Raw genomic sequence first — 21,980 nt, 5'->3', positions numbered from 1 at the left:
AGTTTCTCTCCCCTTCCTGGAGGATGAGGGGTGTGGTTGAAAGTTCCAAGCTTGTAATCATGGCTTGATTTTTCTGGTGACAAGAACCCATTTGGGAGACCTCCAAAAGTCACCTCAATAGAACGAAAGACACTCCTGTCAAACAGGAAATTCCAAGGGATAAAGAGCTCTATAGTCAGGAATGTGAAGGTTGGGGGTGTTGTGGGGGCAACAGAGAACAAATACATATTTCTTTTTATAAATCACAACCTCATAGTAGATGTTTGGCTTCTTGTACCATGCGTCCAAGAAACAACAATATGGTTGTGGTACTTGTACTGAGGTATAATCACGAGAAAACAAGTTAGCATGTCAGTATCGTTCTTATAAAAGAAATGAAATAAATGTATTTTACGAAGGATCTAATTCACAAGCACATTACCATTAAGAGAATACAGTGGTTGATGACTATTAATGTGAAAATGACTACCATTTGGATGTTCCTGCTGTCACCTTCTTAGAGACTTTGGGGATGGGTAAACTCACACACGCACAAACACACACACAAGCACACACACACACAAACACACACACAAGCACACAGCACACACAAACACACACACACGAGTATAAATATAAATATATATGGCCAGACCATATACTTACTTTATGCAAAACAATTTTAAACTCCAAGTTTGATAGCTATGAACAAACTTCATTAAAAATAGTATTTAGAGATCAAATTGTTTTACTCCTGCTTACTTTGAAATAACATCATAATTAACTTTTCTCTCATGGATCTTGAGAAAAAAAAAAAAAGAAGACGACAAACAGCAAGAGACAGCTAATGGCCTTCATATCTCCATGTAAATTTTGGCTTATACTAAAACACTCAAGGACAAGTATCAGCAGTAAATCATATAACCTACATTTCAGAATCAAAATTGCCACATTGCACTCTTTCTGATATCAGAGGAGAAATTTCAGATTGTTATTTGCTCAAATCTATTTGCATTCCCTGGGCACATACCCAGTGGCAGAACTTCACCCAGAGGCATTCTCAAGCCATCCTGAAACATCCACCCTGCAGATTAGCCACACTTGCAAACTCAAGAACTGTATGAGTGGGTTTTTCCCTTTTAATTGGTACTTATCTTTGCCCCCAAGAAAGATATTTTTCAAGTACTCAGTATAGTAACAAAAAAGAAAAGAAAAAAAAACCCTCAAATTTTTTGTACCGCTTAGCCACCCATAAGCTTTCTGCTAATTCTGTCATAAATAAATAGAATTGACAAAGACATTAAAGAGGGAAACAATAAAAATAGTCAGGAAGAGCAGAAAAAAAGATTGTCACGATATTCTGTCTCGTTTCGCCAAAAAGGTATTAAAGCGCCAATGATATAAAAATAGACTTGAACAATTTTTTCTAAAGGAAGGGGGTAGCTACTCCCAGACTACATAAGATGGGTGTCATAAAGGTTTCATTGATTAGTTGATAAGTTTGCCTGTGAGTGATTAGTCAATTAGTCAGAAAGGTTTGAATTAGTTACTAGAGCTCTGACTCCCATGAATAAATGCCGGGAGTCTTCTCCCCCACCCTCTGTGACAGATGATATCTGTTTTCTCCTGTGAGTTTGAATTTAAGAGCCACTGAAGCTCAGCAACAGTATATTCTGGCTCAAATGAGCTGAAAATTGCATTCAATTTGAATTTCAAAAATCGAGGGGAGGAAGGGGGGAAAAAACCTCAGCACCCATCAAGTCTCTACACTCTTCAACTACTTCCTGCTGCTTAGCTCTATTCCGCCAGGCTGGGGACCTGAAACCCAGGATGTGTTGCAGGGGAAAGAGCATCGCTGGATTCCTGCCCAGTCTGAGTTTAAAAATAAACTTTTTATAGTCAGGATCAAAGCAAACCTCACTTTTATGCACATGCATAATGCAGAATGTGACCCACCAAAGAAACAGATTTACCTTTTCCAAACTGAAACTGGCCTGCTTTATTATTATTTTTTTTCTTTACGTTCTCTGGAGGTGATAAAGGTGAAGGTGTTTTTCTTGGGAAACTCTGGAAAAGCAAATTCTTTTCTAAATTAAAATTAATTCCTCTTCAGCTCACTTAAGACCCTCATTCTTTGTGGCTCGGTGCCCCCAGCTCACCCACCTCACATTACAAAGCAGACGTGTTCTTGAAAAGTTGAGCAAGTAGCTATTGATTTTTCAAATCAAGTCATATTTTAAATGCTCTAAGAGAGTTGGTTATTTAAAGGAATCTTGTGATAAATTATTTTTTAAGGCCAATCTATTTTTAGTGTACAAATCATTGCCCCTTCCTGCAATGGCATATTAAGCGTGAATTTGAAGCCTATCCAAGTTTTCTGAAAGCAGGGCACACCTGTAGTCCACAAGAAGTAGATGTAAGTGTTACCAATATTTAAAACTAAACTGATGCTACGCAAAACAACAGATGATATCCCAGAATCATGTAACTGAACGGTTTGGGGCCAGAACTCCATTTTATGATAGTTGGAGCTGAAGGAGGAAAGAGAACGCCAAATTCATTCCAATGGACTTCGAACATGAAAACATATTCTCCCGCTGACAAAATTACTCTCAATTTACAAATTAAGCAACCTGGGTGCCATGAAAAAGGTAATTCAACTTCTAAAGTGCCATTTTCCACACTGAAGCAGGAGTCTGCTGAATGCTGTTCAGAAATATGCCTTATTCCAAAGGGTTCAGTAGCAAGCACCATTGAAAGGCATCATTGGCAGTGAGCATGCACAGATTCCTGTTCACTTACTCTGCGCTGGCCTCTGCAGCAAGAACTCAGAGTAACTAACACATCAGAGATCCTGCATTAGAGGAGGCAGTGGCTCTTCATCCTTCCTGAGTTACAAACCCGTGTGAGAGTATGATGAATGCACAGACACTCTGCAACAAAAGAATCCTTCCACGCTATGATCCTCGTATGACAGTCATTACAACCACAATGGAGTTCATGGATCCAAGTGAAGGACCTGGGTCTAGGATATTAACTGACTAACTAATGGTAACCTGGGAAAGTTAGTATTACATAATTTCCCTTCAAAAATGGAGTGAAGAGACAGATATCCCTGGAAAGAAATGGGTATTCAATTGAAATCTAATGGATACCAAGAACTTTTACTAAGTTCACAGAAGGTAGAATTAGAAAGAGAAGGATCTCTATCTTAAACACAGGACAAGATGTAAAGAAGAGCAATATTTTACTTCTTAGGCATCACTGAAAGACAAAAAGTAAGAAATAGTCTGACTTTCACAACCTCAGCTTACTGGTCAATACAGTGAATCAACAGAAACTCGGGCAAAACCTTTCCAAAGCAACTACATGATCACTACAACATACACTCAGTAAAGTCCAATCTGCCAGAATATCCTACACACAGACAAAAAACAACAACAACAAAAAACACTTTAAAAGCATTTAAAATGATGTCTTTACATTTTAAAAGGCAGAATCAGGAAAACATTGTACCTTACTATGAAATACTTGCCAGCAGCACAATAGTAGTCAAAGATGTCACGGGGCCACTTAACCCTCTAATGTGTATCACATGGTATTATGTTATATGGATTTTAAAAGAACATTAGTATCTCCTAATCTTGTAGGGAGCAGCTTACCTTTCAAACTGCGACAGTGTTAGCGTAGGATTTTTTCCTTACATCTTCATAATTTAATATTGTTTCATTGATGAACCAGTAAATTGTCAGCTCTATTCATTTATGTGACGTGAGCAAGGATCCAACCCAAAAAAGGGAAAAAAAAAAAAAAAGTAAGGTCAATTTTCTTGGCCGCTGCATTTAATAAAATCTCCCAGGCAATAGAGTTAAGCACACATTAATAGCTATGACTTAGTATGCTCTGCCTTTAGCAAGTCTTTGATTTTCCTATATATACACTCAGGGCTGTATTAACACTCCAACGAAGGTACAGTCCTCATTTCTTATTTTAAGATTTCTTCCTTCTCAGCTTTATCAGATTTATTAATCTTCCGCTCCTCTCTTATTTATAGCAAATGCTCTGGTTAGGGTTTCAAAGCGTTTTCCATTATAATACCCATATATAACTTTCAGAAAAAAAAAATTCTTCCAAGACCAAGGGACTTTGTACTTACTTCATATTAGTCTTAAAATATATGCATTTCTCCAAATGTGAAGGCTTTGTGTCCTATTTCTCTGATCTTCAGAAAAAAACACAAGAGAGAGGGTAGAGGCCCCAGCTTTCTAAGTGGGAAAACTTGAAGCTTCTATTTTAAGTAAACTCCAAGTGGGTTTTCACTAAACATACACTAATGATGTTTTAGGGAGATGTCTATCAAAGGAAGCTACTGGGTTGAACCTCATGAAGTTGCTGTTACTCTATCAATTTCGACCTACCAAAACGGCAATTCCATATGATTTAACTTAATGCTTCTCATATCTTTACTAAAATATAAAAAGACTGTTCAGAGCAACAAAGCAATCCCTTGCATATCCAGGGAAATTCTGTGCTGAACTTGCAGCTCAGGAGGTGAGAAGGGAGAAGAGAAGGTTGTGACTAACAGGAGGCCGGAATGCCCCTGACAATTTGTTTGGTGCACGCTCTGGTGCAATATATTAAGTAAAAGATGTGGAGAAAATAATTACTCAGGTGGCACCAGGCCACTTTGCATCACATCCCTTGAGGCATGAATGTGGTAACTGTAGACTTTGGGGAGTGAACACTTCAAAGAGATGCCTGCATTGCATCAGAAGACCCTCAGACGAACCTCTAAATCGTTTCACTGAAGACACCCTTCAGACTCATTGCTTTCCCGCTTTCTTTCAAGAATGAGGTTAAAAGTAAAATGCTTGGCAAATAAACTAGATTGAGGTTTCAATCCCAACTTCCCCCTACACCCAGCAGTTGGAATCATACCTTGGTAATTTACTGTAATGCTAAAGAGAAACTATTTGAATACTAGAAAACAAAGGGATCATTTTTAAATAATTTCTTGCATAAAGTGAGCTGAAGATCAACTAAGACAAGAGACCGAGGAGGTTTCTAGTGTAGGTTGGAATTTGACAGGGTCTAGAATCAAGAAAGGAGGGTGCTTTGCATATAAAACTAGGATGGTGTTTCAAACATACCCATGAGAGAGACAGGAGGTAAGATGACTCGAATGTGAGAATCCAATCCTATTTATTTTTTAGGAGTGTGAACATAAGAACCTGTTAAAAAACTGTAATTTATGTAAGTATAGAGAAACACTAGGAGAGGACCCACCCAGCTGACACTAGAGGGTCAGAAGTCCAAGAAGACCTAATTTAGGTTTTTGCTTTTTTAAAAAGAAAGCACAGGACTCAGGAAGTACAAACACAGGACTTGAATCAAGAAAAATCCTTCAGGTGCTGATTTCAACAGTTAGGTGGCTGCTTTCTGTGTAATATTGCTAATGCTCATAGCCAGTGTGGCCGTAGATTTCAAGTTAACATTTAAACTCTACAACTTGTCATACTCTATCTCTGAAATGGCTGAAAATTTGAAATAATGTTAATGTTAAAACAATGGTTTTGGGAACCAGTTCTCCTTTTGATCCCATACCAACAATCAACTATCTCTAAGCAGAGGCGTTCAACTCAGGAGATTCAGTTTGTGGGCAAGGGGAGATGGTGGGGCATTGGAAGGGTGTATGGAATCAGTTCCTGTTACCCTTATGATTTCCTCTTATTACAAAATGCAGTATATATTTCCCCAGAAAAATCTTGATTTAAATGGTGACAACCAATCCAGGTGAAAGATTTCTTATTCAATACTATAGATAATATACTAAGAATGGGGGGATAAAGATTGTAAATGGCCTTTAGAAGTCCAGTAACAATATGATTGAGAAGAATTTTGTGGGTAACCCAGGAAATGCACTACTATTTATCTCACTTTTTCCCTTGTCTGCAAATATTCTAAATTCCAAACAACCAGTTTTATTTTGTTTTATTTTATTTTCAGTTTTAGATTCAGGGGGTGCATGTGTAGGTTTGCTACAAGAGTATATTGCATGATGCTGAGATTTGGGCTTGTACTGATCCCGTCACCCAAACAGTGAACATAGTACCAGACAGAAAGTGTTTCAACCCTTGATCCCCTCCCTCCCTCCCCTCTTTTGGAGTCCCCAGTGTCTATTGTTCTCATCTTTGTCTGTTTCTATCCAATGTTTAGCTCTCACTTATAAGTAAGAACATGTAATATTTGGTTTTCTGTTTCTGTGTTAATTCACTTAGAATAATGGCCTCCAGCTGCATCCATGTTGCTGCAAAGGACATGATCTCATTCTTTTTTATGGCTGTATGGTATTCCATACTCTATATGTACCATATTTCTTTATCCAGTCCTCAACTGATGGGCACTTGGGTTGATTCCATGTCTTTGCTATTGTGAATAGTGCTGTGTTATACATATGAGGGCAGGTGTCTTTTTGGTAGAATAATTTCTTTTCCTCTGGGCATATATCCAGTAATGGGATGGGATTGCTAGGTTGAATGGTAGTTCTGTTTTTAGTTATTTGAGAAACCTCTAAACCGGTTTCCACAGAGGCTGAACTAATTTACATTCCCACAAATAGTTATAAGTGTTTCCTTTTCTCCACAATCTCGCAAACATCTGTTACTTTTTCACTTTTAATAATAGCCACTCCTACTGGTGTAACATGGTATCTCACTGGGGTTTTGACTTGCATTTCTCTGATGATTACTGATGTTGAGCATTTTTTCATATGTTTGTTGGTCACTCGTATGTCTTCTTTTGAGATATGTCTGTTTATGATCTTAGCCCACTTTTTAATGGAGTTACTTGTTTCTTGTTCAGTCATTCAAGTTCCTTGTAGTTTCTGAACATTAGTCCTTTGTAGTATGCATAGTTTACAAATATTTTCTCCCATTCTGTAGCTTGTCTCTCTTTTGATAGTTCTTTTGCTGTGGAGAAGCTCTTTAGTTTAATTAGGTCCCAGTTACCAATTATTGTTTCTGAATAACCAGTTTTAAAATGTAGACTGAGACACAGCTCACAACTGTTTTGTAAGCTGATGATTGTCTATTACAAAGAAAAAATTCCAGGATTAAGAACTATCAGGTGCAGTTGCCTGGATTTTGCATTGCACGATTCCCAGGGTGCACCTTTCGTATGTATTACAAAGTGAATGATCTGCCCCACCGTGGTTGTGTAGTATGAGATAGGAAGAGGAAGCCTCTGGATTCTCTTCCCTGTCCCAGAGAATATTTTTAAAACAAACATAGATAACTACATTACCAGTATCCCTTCACCCACAAAGTCAGTGACCCCAAGGCAATAGGACTTACACCATCCCTACCATCACCCTCTACCATCACCAGTAGCTGCCTCTGCATTGTTGCAGGAACCTTCTTAGAAGGGGAATTACCTCTCTAAATACAGTTCTTGGGTCTCAAACTGGTTCTAAGAATAAATATTCCAATAAAAGGATAAGCCACTTAGCACATGATATTCCTCAAACATGGTAGCATGACAGTGGAACCCAACCATTCACCCAGCTGTCCTTGGGGAAAAACACATTTTGAATTCCAAAACCTTAGGAGTATATCCTATTGTGAGGGATCTACTTACTACACACAGATACAAAACCCTGAACAGCATATACTCTCAAAAAGTGAATGCATAGCAGAAGTAAAGATTTTTAAAAGGGGAAACACATATTTCCTTCAATGATTCTGAAGATAACTTTAGTGTACAGCCAGGAAAAGATAAACAGAAGAATTTCCTCAGTTTTCCAGATCCCCTACCATATGTTATTCATGCGGGTTTGATTATTTGAAGGTTTTTTTTTTTTTCAGGATTTCAATAAAGGCAATCAGGCAGGATATCTTGGGCAGGCAAGCAAGCTACTGGATGATGGGGAGATACAGGGCAAAGACAATTTCAGCTCCCCACCGCCAGGAAATGTGATCTATTAAGAGATAAAATGTCATGATATAATCTATGTGATGCATCTTTTGAAAAGAAAAGTGCCTTAAAGATTATGAAATAGTTTCGAGAGTAGAAAATAATCCATCAATTTAGATACAGCTTTTTCAGTGATGGGTACAATGTAAGACTCCCTCCAGTTAAACTGAGGTCAAACGTAGAATTCCAGATTTAGATCTCCCGATATTTGCCACTCTATATTTAGTCTTCACAAATTCAATAATATTGGCTACTTTCTGATGCAAACTCTGACGGAGGAAGCTTTTCTGTGAGGACAAAATATTTTTAAAATAAAAGATTTCTTCATTAAGTTGGCCCAGATGCTTGAGTCTAGCACTTTGCCAATCATTTTCCTTGCACTTTAACCCTGGAAACATGAAAAGTTAGAAAGGAAAGGGAAGGGAAATAAATAAGAGAAGAAGACATAAATGAAAGACTAAGAGAAAAGAAAAATCATGGAAAGAAACAGGAAGGTTAATAAAGAAGGAGCACATGATCTTCATTCACTCAAAGTCAGAATACCATTAATGCACCCAAAATCAAACGCAGTGCAAGTTCTTCTTGGTTTATCATCCCTTTCCCTGGAGCATGCAAGAAGGCTATATTGATGAAGATCTTGGCGATAATGCACTCCAAAGCCCTCATTTTACCAGTAAGAAAAGGGAAGTCCTGTAAGGCAAAGTGACTTACAAAGTCATGACTAGAAGCCAGAATCACTATAGACCAGTCTAAGGTTCTACCAGCCATGTCTGCCTGAAAGTGGTAATGGCTTTTCCAAGTCTTAGACAACTGCTAATCACACCAAGAGTGAGGTAAAATGGAGATGCTCTTCTCTCTCTGGGGGAATAACAGAGATCAGCTCACAGTATTAGGACCTACAGGAACAGCTGGGCAAGGCTGCAGCTGACCCAGCTTCCAGGGTAATTTGACGGTTGGAGAATAACACACTGCAAATTTAGAGGGACAAGCTCTAAGCCCAGTTTTCTCATAATTCCAACAAACCGTTTCCAGTGGTTATTATGACATAACATTTCTGTTGATTAATTAAAAGCTCCTCATTAGATCAGTCAGCTTATAATTAATAGCTCCCCCTATCTTTAATAAAGTAAATAGAATGTTGTGAAATAAATGAGAGATACCAAGAATTAGCTAAAGCCTAAACCCAAATGAAAGCACCCTCTGCTCTCAACCAAGGAGGCAAAGAAACAAAAGGGGAGGGAAAAGTGGGTTTGGTTAAACAAAGATGAGAAGAGAGAGTGTTGAGGAGGGGAATGTGGGGAGGAAGGAGGCACTTGCTCAATCAGTACCTATTTTCAGAATTTCCTTCAAGCTGGCTTGAACTGAGAGCCATCAATTATTTAAAAGATGTAACATGATGCTTCCTTTGTTGAGGCAAATCTGCAAGCAAACCCTGAGAGAAAATAAAAAATGAATTAGGCAGAATTTATTAGTGTGCTTGAAGAAAACAAAGATTTAGCTATTGGAACTGACTCTTTTAGAAATGGTTCGATTTTGTCTCCTAAAATCCAGAAGCCTTTCTTCCCCCCTCTACACCTATTTATTTATTATTTTCTACAGTAGATCACACAAAAAGGGGAATGAATCATTTCCCAAACTTCTCCTTTCTTTTCAGATTCAGCTTGATGTACTGTCTTCATTTAAATTACAAATACGCTAATCTGAAACACTGTTTACCAAGTAGCATTTTAAATGAAAGATACAAGAAATTGCATCACTCACATTTAAAAAATGACTTTAGACTCTGCACCTCATAAAAAACAGCCGACGGTGTTCTCTGCCTTGGCTGCTGTATTTCAGTCCGTGAATGAAATTCAATTAGTGGGCTTTGTACTTAGGACATTATGATTCTGATGGTTGGTCTGATCAAAACTGGTGTGCCAAGTCTCAGTTCTGTTTTTTTTGGCAGACCACAGTTAAGGAAAAATTCAATAGAGATGGTTGGCAGGAGAAAAGTTAGTTTCAGAGGAGCTTACTTTTCACCATCATAAGGAAATATGTGAGGAGGAGAGCTGCTCCCTGGAACAGCTTATTATTTACTAAGAGAATGAATTAACTTTTTGAGAAACCTCAGTACCTGAGTCTATCATTACCAGTTTTAGTACTTTCCAAAAACAGCAATTGATGTAAAATAAACCAGTACTAACTAGAACCAAGAAATCACAGATCTAATTCATCTTTAGGCTTTGATCAGCCTCAGCTTGTGTTCCAAATGAATCCTAGAGAGACCACAGTCTTCATGATGCTATCAGAACCCTCCCAAGTAGAACAGAGCAACAGGCACCTTATAGGAAACTCCAAGCCTTTACAGTGAAGACTCAGAGTAATCATTGGTTTGGGAGGTGCTGTATCTTTAACACTTCTGAAAACAAACCCACACACAACAAAAACAACTGGGCTGCATCATAGGCCCTTGCATGTCTTGACCAGCTATCTGGACCACTACATCATGATTCAGGTACACCACACCCACATCTGCATGGATCAAACAGAATGGTAAGAGCAAATCAAACTGATCATTACATGGCCTGATTCTTTGGCCAGCAAAAGCTGAGAAGTAATAGTGAAAATGTCCAAAGGATATACAGCCATTGGTCTACTAACAATGTCGATTAGCCAATTAAGATCTGAGCATCCATTTAAATTTTAACGGTGTTTTCTTAAAACACAGACCACCCCCCCCCATATCCTTCCTTCCTTCCTTCCTTCCTTTCTTCCTTCCTTCTTTTCTTTCTTTTTCTCTCTTTCTTTCTGTTTTTCTTTCTTCCTTTTTTTTTTTTTTTTTTTTTTTAGAGGGAGTCTCCCTCTGTCACCATGGCTGGAGTGCAATGGTATGATCTCAGATCACTGGGATCAAGTGATTCTCCTGCCTCAGCCTCCCGAGTAACTGAGATTATAGGTACCCACCACCACACCCAGCTAATTTTTGTATTTTTAGTAGAGACAGGGTTTCACCATGTTGGCCAGGCTGATCTCAAACTCCTGACCTCAAGTGATCTGCCCGCCTCAGCTTCCCTAAGTGGCATTAGAGGTGTGAGCCACCACACCTGGCCTGATTTCTCTGCTTCTCTCACAGGGAATGACACCAACCTCCAATTTCTTTTATAATCAGAAACAGAGAAATTATCCTTAGCATCTATGTTTTTAATCGCCGTCATCCATTTCATCTCCAAGTCTTTCCCTCTTCTTGGAAAATGATTACAGGAACAATCACATGAAATTCCAAGAAAAAAAATGTAAATATACCTCTCCCAGAAGTGGCATCTGTCTTCTCGGCACACTCACTGGAAAGTGGTTCTAGGTGCTTTACATTTTGCCTGAGCATGACCCAGGATTCAGGCCAGATGGGTAGCCTTGACTCACTGTGCCCTTGGTGCTATTTTTCCCTGACTCAAAATTGTATGCCCACATCTGTTGTTGATACGAATATATCATATTGATGGTTTTTCAGATGATAAAGAGGTTCATTCCAAAGTGAATCTTTCCTTGTGTCAAATACCAAAGGCAAAATGCATGCTCACTTCCTTCCCATAAATGGACTTCGTCAGATGTATTTTTTTCAGAGTTAGTAAAATGACAAGCTAGAATGGCTTATTCCTAGCTTTCTAGAGCTGGGGCTGTGCATATTTACACCAAGGAAATTGGCAAACAATACAAATCAGGTGAAGTGGTTTTATTCCCCCTGGAAGAGCCAGTTTACCAGCACATCACTGAAAAGAGTTTTACTTTCATTGTTTCCTCCTTAGCAAATAAAAAGATCCATAGTGTCCTGTGTCAACACCCATCTTTTTCTCCTCTTTTCCTTTTGCCATGGAAACTAACCAACAGTTCCCCTTGCTGCGTGACACACAGCTAACCATATTCCAGCCACTCTTATGCTTATATAAGGTCATGAGATGAGTTTTCCTCCACGGAAAGAGAGTAGAAGTGACAGGAGCCTCCCCATACTTGGTCCATAAACCACCCCCCCGCCCCCCACACACACACAATATCCCATATGGTCTCCTTTTATGTAGATGATAGATATAGGAAACTGTGGATGCTGTGTATTGAGGTCAGAGAGCCACAAGATAGAAGGAGCTCGGCCTTGAAATCATCACTTGAAAGAGACTCATCCCAATCAAGAACACCCATTAGAAACTTTATGTGAAGGAAAAATTAACTTTTATTATATTTGAACCATCAAATATTTGGGAGTGAGTTTGATACTCCAACCACCACTGCTGAAACTAAACACTCTCTTTCCCCTCTTCTTTCAACAAATCCTCCCACTAGCTACTATGATAAATCTGGAGATGAGGAATGGTCAAGATTAGGGAGAAAGAAATAGGGGACGTGGCCAGGCATAGCGGCTCACGCCTGGAATCTCAGCACCCTGCGAGGCAGAGGCGGGCGGATCACTGGTAGTGCGCGCCTGTAATCCCAGCCACTCAGGAGGCTTAGGCAGGAGAATCTCTTGTACCTGGGAGGCGGAGATTGCAGTGAGCCAAGATGGCGCCACTGCACTCCAGCCTGGGCCAAAAAAAAACAAAAAACAAATAGGAGACCTAATATTGTTTTCTCACCAAGAGTTTTTATTTCATTTTAGAGTTTTTGGTTCTGTGTACTAGGGCAATTCATTTTAAAAGTCATCAGCTAGAACTGTGTTATTTCCACATACTTGCAGTACAGGGTGCAACTTACTCTTTTTCCCTACGGTGATGTCACCTAAATGAAATGTTCCAATTTAGAATCATTTCCACGTTAGAAATATGTGAAGAATCCAATCCATATGCCCTACGACTTGTCAAGGAAATTAACTATAAAGACTGTATCGATATTATACAATTAAAATGAGAGCTCTTAACATATTTAATTTCCCCCTGACCTGACTTTCTTTAGTCATTACGAACAAAAAGTATGAATTCATTATTTGCAAATAGACCAGATTGTTTAATGTATTCTAAAAGGAGCTAAGACACCCCCTTGTGTGTGTGTGCACACACACGCACACACAACACACACATTCAAGCACACATGTTTCTCATTCTATCAAGGGCAAAAATAATAACCAAGGTAAAGATAAGGAACATTCTAAGTTGTTAACAATGTAGACTTAGTATAGTGGAACTACAAACATGTTTTTAGTCCATATGTTGTATCTTTCTATAACACTCATAGTGAAAAAAGGAAGGAAAAGGAGGAGGAAGGGTGGCAGGGTGGGAGGGAGGAAAGTAAGGAAACAAAAAAACTATCTTAACCTTTCCAGATTATCTACTATACATAGTATCTCTATCATGTACCCCTTCTCCCCCCATAAACTGGTATAAGGAATCTATTTGGGGGTATTTGGGATTGTTGTGTTCTCAAAAATGTAACAATCATAGCTCTGAGGCTTAATCACTTGTATGTGTTACAAAACCAGATGGTTCAAGTGGGTGTTTGTTTACAAGCTCTTTGCATAAGGTTTTTAGCTGTTTTTTAGACCAAAGCTGAATATTTCCACTAAGAAATAAGGCACTAAGGAATTAATGAAAAACCACTGGATTTCATAAGTCCCTGGGTTTCCTGCCTTCACTCTGACACCATTTGGTGTACTTTTTCAAGGATCTATTTAGGGCCCCCAAAACAAGAACATAAGCTTAGAGCACTCTGAGTTCTAGTTTATGGTACTCCAGCATACTTTGGGAGAAGTAGGCCTCTCCCCTGGGCTCAGCATTGATCTGGATGCTGTCAGTGAATCAACTAGGAAAGAAGAGAGCACTCTGCCTTTCCAACACCTTCACCATGCTGAAGCTCTAGAATTTACTATGTTTCCTCTTTTAACTGGCTTCTCCCACTGAGTTTTTTTGACCAGCCACATCCGTCTCCAGCTCCCTCCTGGATTTAGACGAAAGGAGAGAGAAACCTTTCCTGGTGATTCCCTCATTCTTTGTTTCCTGTACATTAACCACCTGGCCACTATCTGCAAACCTGCAAAGGCACAGGTTTATTTACCGCAAAATAAGTGAAATAATGTTGAAGTTTTCTTGAGGGAGAATAAAAGGTTTCATCAAGGCAAAAACTTGTATAGCTTTGAAAAGATGAGCATGTGTTTCTGATTTTCTGGATGAGAACATTATCCCTCTCCGGGCACACTGTCCACTTTGTACTTCACCAGAAAGGCAGTTAAGGCTTGCTTCTCTTCATTTTTAACAAGATTAATAATGTGCATCACAGTTAGCACCCATGATATTAATATCTGAGATCATAAGTGTTACCTAAACTGGTCTCTTTCCTGTCACCACCTAATCAGTTCAAAAAAATTACAATGTTTGAGGTGAAAAAGTCAAGGAAAGTACATGAATATATTGACATTTCTGTGAGCTTGTCCCTGTCATCTTCTACAACAAATGAGCAAGAAATTATAAACGAACCAAAAATGTGTTTCATTATCATTTGATTCTTCTCTTTTACTAGTTTAGGGAGGTGGAAAGAACTGAGTTTTTCCAAGCTTCTTTTTTTGTTTTTCTGAGAGAGTCTTGATCTATTACCCAGGCTGGAATGCAGTGGTGCTGTGTCAGCTCACTGCAACCTCCACATCCCGGGCTCAGGCCATTCTCCAGCCTCAGCCTCCCAAGTAGCTGGGATTATAGGCACATGCCACCACACCCAGCTAATTTTTATATTTTTAATAGAGAAGGGGTTTCGCCATGTTGGCCAGGCTGGTCTCGAACTCCTGACCTCATGTGATCAATCTGCCTAGGACTCCCAAAGTGCTGGGATTACAGGCATGAGCCACCACACCCAGCCCTCACTTCTTTTGAGTTACTTCAGCAAAATGAGGTATTTTTTGACTATATCTTCGGGATAAGGAATGTGCTTCATTTACCATTAATTGTCTAGAGAGCAACGTGGTTTCTGGCCCATAATTGGTGTTCCATAATCATATGTTGAATGAATTACTAGATATGACTATCTTCCAATTCTAATGAACTCAAAACTTAATTTAATATATGTCATTAGACTTTACAATGTAAAGTTAGGAACACCTAGGTAAATTAGCAAATTCACGATTTACGTGACTGTTTTGCCCCTATTCTGAAGGTAACTTTTAAGAAAGAGCTTTTTCATTGTTTATAGCTTTTAATAAAGGAGAGTGTATCTGGTGAAATTCAAAAGACTTGAAATACTGCCTTGATTTTCAACAAAGGAAATCAAGCTTAGAAAATACATGTCTATGAAAACAGCATCCAACATATAACAGTAAACTCTCAATTAAAACTTGTTAAATGAATTAATAACAACCAGCTTCATATCAGAGTAAAGACCTAGGTTGAGTGCAAAAGGTTAAACAGAAACTCAATTCCTGATTTGCTGACTATCCTACATTTTATTTATTTGTCTATTATTATAAGCAATGATTATCTATTTGTGACATAGACCATTTTATACAATTATTGAAAATGTTCAAAAACTCTTCCAGAAATTCATATTCTTAGTTGTATCCCTGTTCTGAAAGCATATTTATCTTATTTTTTAAAAAGTATATGGAGTATCCATCTATTGACAGGTGTCTTATAATATAGGATTTTCATGAGAGATCGACCGTGAAATTTAGTTTACAATTAGTGGTCACATGAAATAAGCATGTTTAAAACCGAGATGTGGTATCTTCTAATCACAGTCCTCTAACAAACACTGGGAAATCTATGATGGTCTCAGCATACAGAGAACTCCTTCTCTGCAGATCAAAAGAGAGTGGAAAATACCAGCAGTAGCTATGAAATATCACTTGTATTCACTATTTATGTTTTATATCCTGTCAACAGCAACATGTTCATTTAGCATCAGACACAAGTTATTCAGGGACTTAGATGATGCAGCAAGTGTCAATACTGATGTTACTATTTATAGCCCAATAAACTATACTTTGGACAATATTAGTAGTGTTAAGCTTAGGTAGCACTCCTCGTATTAATGCCTTAATACAGATATATTGCTGTAAGCATAGTTTACAGCATGGAACATAAACACAAATCCAGTGATACTAATAAATCACTTTCTGGACTGCTTAAAAACGTACTGCCAAAATGGGCTTTATGCATTACACAATGGAGCAGAAGGCAGTGATATATATTTAAATTTTCCATTTTTAAGCTGTCACTCAAAAACTTTCATACTTTTTTTAGCTTATTGATCTTACGGGCTTGTGATAAGACTTCAACTGCTTGGTTGGGCTGTTTTTAGCTTCTGCTTCTTATTAAAAGAGCTAAATCAGGAATCACAAAATGCTACTAATTTAGCACTTTCCAATAGAAATGAAAACTAAAAACAGCACCAAAATAGTGTAACCCTCATGTTTTATTGCCCTAGAATCCCAGATTTAACTACTATATAGCATGATAATGGGTATAATGGAACTATCACTATATATATGTGTGTGTATATATACAGCAAAAATAAAAGCTTGCATTAAATATACTAAAATAATTGTTACAGAATTTTGACTCTTGCTATGTGTTTTGCACAAGAAAACACACACACACAGAATATACACATACTATATATATATATGTTTGCATATATATATACTATATATATACATAAACGTTCTGCACTTGTATTTCCTACTCTTTCTTTAATTGACAAACACACATCCTTAATTCCTTAATGTTTTGGCCACCTCTTACCTTAAATATACACCCTGCATCCAAACAATCTAAATATCATCAGTAGAACAGCTAGAGTGATTGGCTACAACCGATCAACCAACTTGTGTAAACGCTCTCCGCCCCACACCTTGCCAACACCCCCACTGGTCTTTGAGTGGCAAATTATATACCACAACCAGAAAACTGTCAAATGCTGATTTGGGGCTCAGAACACTGTCCTCTCAAACCTGAGACTGCTCTCACATTAGACTTTCTACAAGCTTTTCAGGAAAGAGTGATTTGTTTTCTCCCCTCGGTGCTGGCCCCGCAGTTCAAGGCTTAGAGTAAAAGAGATAGTGGCCCTCATAGCTAATTGCCCATAGTTTGCAAAGGGCAGCATGGAAACGGGAAGCCACAGCCTCACAAGGACAGGATCCCTGATAAATATGCCCGTGATGAATGAGTTGTGTGGTCATGGTCAGGGATCTTATTGCATTCCTGAATCTTACCCACTCAGATATGACAGAGTACTAGGTTTGTTCTTATTCCCCCATGGCATCCTCCTGTGGCGTCCTAACCAGCAAAGATGGTAGCAGCAACTATGAAACAGACACAAAATTTATTCTCAGCAAAAATAGCTGCTGGAATTTTTGTCACTATCATTATATCCACCTTCTGAGAGGATCCTGAGAGGCATGCAAGATAGCAAAATTGGTTGGAAATACATGCATAACAAAAAAAACGTTTTTTTTTTTTTTTTTTTTCTCAGTGTGTCTAAAATCATCAGTCTTCCAGAAACAGCTCCTATTGTCAATAAAATTTCAAACTTCCTGCAACATTTCCAACTGAGCCCCCAGATCTTTCCTGGCACTGCTTTGCTGCCAGCTACTAGCACATGGACACCACCAAGAGTCATCAATTTTCTACAGAGCTCGCTGTTTCATTTTTGAACCCCTTACTTCCACTAATTCAACTGCTTCTTTGAACATTGCCTCACAATCACTTACACTGGGCCACTTCAGAATGTCTACAATCTGCATATGTATATGTAGTGGGAGTGTGCACACCCAACCACAGAGGCACAATGCCATTTCTCCCCCACATAAATATGGTGATGAATTGGCTGCTTCGAGCTTTTCTGACAGCCAGTCGAAATGGTGGCTACAATGACCAGGGGATGTCCTAGTTCCTCCATGCAGAAAGGTATTCAGCACACGTAATAATTATCCATCCATCTCGTTCACACTAAAGGCATGGCAATGCAATTTTAGCCTTATAATCAAGACCATATGACAAAAACCAAGGCCATTAGGGACCAATTTCGAGTATTCTCTGCAAGACAATGATTTTCCAACTGCGCTTACATATGCTGAATAGTTACCTCTCTGCACGACCGCACCTGCTCTCATTTATGTAACTCCTCTGTTTTCCAAAGCCTTTCTTAGTAAGGCAATAGAGCAAAGTTTTAAAGGCTCGCAGGCTTTTTTTCTCATCATTATTTCTCTTCATTTTCCAAAGCATCCTATGAAAATGCTGAGGGTAAAATCTCTGCTCATGCCGTTGACCATATTTCAGAGATTTGTTGTCTTCTTTTCTGTTCAGTATCCCCCGATACCTTCATCCTCACTCTTGGCCCAGCTCGCTTTCCTTTGAACTGAAGCACGGTCTTCATTTCAGGCCCATAATTACTTCACATGTACTTTTGACCTCACCACTTCAGGTTCAGTGACATAACAGTGTTATCTCTGAAAGGACGTGATGTCATCATAAATCACAGAGCTGCACAGGCAAAGGTTCTACTTGCAAAGTGGGAAGAATGCTAAAATTATTTTGAAATTATATAAAATATAGCTCAAGTATTCATTTGTGTCATATTTTAAAGTGCTTAAAGAAATAATATAACAGACATAATTATAAATATTAAAACTATCATATGGTTCATCATTAATGATATATCAATTTGAGGGGCAATGGAAAAAAATTGTAAGACTATTAAGAAGGAAAACATTAAAAAGCCTATGCAAAATGGAAAATGGCCGAGACAGTTTATATTACTATCATTACTTTAGATTTTCTATAGATTCCATGCTCCTTCCTACTTTTCAATTGTTGAAGAGAAGATAAATATGCCTAAAACATCAATTAATTGTCATCTTGGTTCTTTAGCTTATGAGCCAAGTTACATCATATCTCATCTCTGAACATATTTTTTAGATTATGAGATAATGGACTTGTTTTTTTTGTTTGTTTGTTTGTTTGTTTGAGATGGAGTCTCGCTCTATCGCCCAGGCTGGAGTGCAGTGGCCGGATCTCAGCTCACTGCAAGCTGGACTTGTTAATATGTGTGCAATCAGTATCTTTTTAATTGTACTACTCCATGGATAAAAAAATGCTATAAGTAATAACTCAATGTATTTAAAAAAATAAAAACTTCAATATAGCCCCTCTCCACTGAAGAAGTCTTCACACCTCTTGGACGACCATTTTCAGGAAAGCTCTGTAAAGTTACTCAAGAATTCCCCATCCCTGCATTGGGGCCATCAAAACCAAGTTCAGTTTGCTTCATTCTATACCCTGGAAATTCCATCATTATTCCTACTTCTTGCTGCTTAATTTAACATGATGAATCTTGGCCTCTTCTAGGGATACAAGAGCACAGTGCACTATGCAATTTTCAATATAATGCACTAAATGCTCCTAATTACTTGATTTAGGCATATGTAAATAAGAAGACCCTATATAAAATGAGTCAAAGATCATGCCTTGAGCATTCCATCAGTTGAACAATATTCTGATTACCTAATCAGGTTCTAAATGTATGTATAATGTATGCCTCAGAATATCAAGGCTATCACCTATAATGCAGTATGGTTCACGTTAATATATATGCTATGTTTCTTCAATTAAGACACTTGCCAGCTGACAGGCAGAGGAGTAAGTTGTGACATCTCAGTAGTGATCCTGCCTGAGCATGTGTGAACTTAGCTGTTCATCTGATTGTCACTTCATTGGTACTATTTGCATTGGCAACAGCATATGGAGTTGGGTTTCTGTTCCCTTTATTTTTAGTTGACATGTAATAATTGCACATATTTATACAATATAGAGTGATATTTCGATACATGTATACAATGTGTAATGATAAAATCATGGTGATTAGAATATCCATCATCATAACTATTTATCAATTCTTTGCATTGGGAACATCCAAAATTTCTCTTGTAGATTTTTTGAACATATACATTAAATTATTGTTAATATTTAACCTACTGTGCTATAGAACACTAGAACTTATTCTGTCTATCTATCTGTAACTTTGTATCTGTTAACCAACCTCTCCCATCCTTCCCTCACACCTACCCCTCCCAGTCTCTAATAACCATAATTATACTCTCTTTTTCCATGAACTCAATACTTTTAATCTCCCACATGTAAGAACATCCAGGGTATTTCTTTTCTTTGCCTGACTTATTTCACTTGATGTAATGTCCTTCAGGCTGATCCACATTGCTATAAATGACAAAAATCTCATTCTTTTTTATGGCTGCATGGTATTTCATTGTGTCGATACACTACACTTTCCTTATTCATTAATTCATTGATGGTCATTTAGGATGATTCCATACCTTGGCAATTGTGAATGGTGTTGCAATAAACATAAGAGTTTAGATATTTCTTTGATATGCTGATTTCCTTTCTATTGGATAAATACACAGTAGTGGGACTGCTGGATCACACAGTAGTTCTATTTTTAGGTTTTTTAAAAGAACCCTCCATGCTATTCACCATAGTGGCCGTGGTAATTTATATTCCCACCAACAGTACATAAGTCTTCCCTTTTCTCTGCATCCTCACTAGCATTTGTTCTTTTTTGTCTTTTTGATAACAGCCATTCTAACTGAAGGAAAATAATATTTCCTTATGGTTTTGATTTTTGCAATTCCCTGATGACTAGTGATGTTGAGCATTTTTTCAAGTACTTATTGGCTATTTGTACATCTTCTTTTAAGAAATCTCTATTGAGATCCTTTGCCCATTTCTAACTGAATTATTTGGTTTTTTTGTTTGTTTGTTTTTGCTGTTGTTTGTGTTTCTTCTGTATTTCGGATATTAGTCTCTTGTCACAGCTTGTCTGTGTCAGTTTGCAAATATTTTCTCCCATTTACAGGTTGTCTTTTGACTTTGTAAATTGTTTCCTTTGCTGTGAGGAAGTTTTTTCAGTTTAATATAGTTCCATTTATCTACTTTTAGTTGCTCTGTGCTTTTACAGTCTTATATACAAAATCTTTTCCTAGACCAATGTCCTGAAGAGTTTCCCATATGTTTTTTTCTAGTAGTTTTATAGTTTCAAGTCTTCCACTTAAGTCTTTAATCCATTTTGAGTTTATTATTGTATGTGATGAGGAATAGGGATGTAGTTTCAATCTTCTGTGTATAGATATCCACTTTCCCCAACACCATTTATTTTAGAGGGTGTTCTTTCCTCAGTGAATGTTCTTGGCACCTTTGTGGGAAATCAATTGCCTATAAATATGTGGATTTATTTCTGGGTTATCCATTCTGTTCCACTGGTCTATGTGTCAGTTTGTATACCAGCACCATGCTGTTTTGATCACTATTGCTTTGTAGTATATTTTGAAGTCAGGTAGTGTGATGCCTCCATCTTTGTTCCTTTTAGTATTGCTCTGGCTATTTGAAGGATTTTGTGGCTCCATATTATGAAATTTGTTTTAACTTAAATTTGAATCTCTTAGAATGCCTTCAAAAAAGATTGACCTGTGGTGATGCACTAGGAATAATGTCATTGTGTACGAAGGAGCTATCCTGTCACACGCCTGGCAGTGCAGTTAGAGAGAATACAAATAGCCAAGTCTTTCAGAAAAAAATAATAAAATTTTGAAAGTTAATAGAGGTTGGCGTGAACAATTCCTATGTCACTTGTGTGCCAATATTTATCTATCAAAAGCTTTCAATCAAGGAATAAACAAAACCAAAAGGTTAACCAAATAGGAAAAACCACAAAATAAAACAGAAATGAGATGAAATCTCAGTATTCTGCAATTCTTGAAATTATACTTTCAATCTTAAAGGTATTAAAGGCAGGTTATGAAAAGCATCATACCACTGTGATATTAAAAATATTGACTGGTGGATAAAAGTGATTCCAAATAATTTAAATGTGAAAAGGACTTGGTTAGATTCTTATACTTCTTTGCTGAACATTAGGAATATCACTTTCTTTTTGCTTTCCTCCTCACTGGTTGCTTCTTTTATCTATACTCTGTTGATTGTTGCACATCTCCCAGTCCTCTAAATGTTAAAGAAGCCAAGTCCTTGGATCTCTTCTTTTATCTTCCTACACTCTCCCTAGGTGGTCAC

General features: G+C 37.8%; 1 protein-coding gene across 11 annotated transcripts in view; it reads right to left on the bottom strand.

Annotated features, from left to right (window-relative positions):
- The window catches only part of ESRRG (estrogen related receptor gamma), a 641,686-nt gene that overhangs the window by 435,708 nt on the left and 183,998 nt on the right, over window positions 1–21,980 (bottom strand). For 9 of the 11 annotated variants that reach the window (XM_025358687.1, XM_025358775.1, XM_025358809.1 and 6 more), the window contains one exon: window positions 3,642–3,733. The exons of 1 other annotated variant lie outside the window; for it this stretch is intronic. The gene's annotated coding sequence lies outside the window, so the exon portion shown is untranslated. Of the gene's footprint in view, window positions 1–741; window positions 780–3,641; window positions 3,734–21,980 lie in introns of those variants that run through there. One more of the 11 variants, XM_025358747.1, reaches the window with a different exon arrangement.

The sequence above is a fragment of the Theropithecus gelada genome, chromosome 1 (assembly GCF_003255815.1).
Source record: "Theropithecus gelada isolate Dixy chromosome 1, Tgel_1.0, whole genome shotgun sequence".
Taxonomy (NCBI): domain Eukaryota; kingdom Metazoa; phylum Chordata; class Mammalia; order Primates; family Cercopithecidae; genus Theropithecus; species Theropithecus gelada.
The sequence above is the reverse complement of the archived record's forward strand: the minus strand, read 5'-3'. Positions and strand labels throughout refer to the sequence as shown.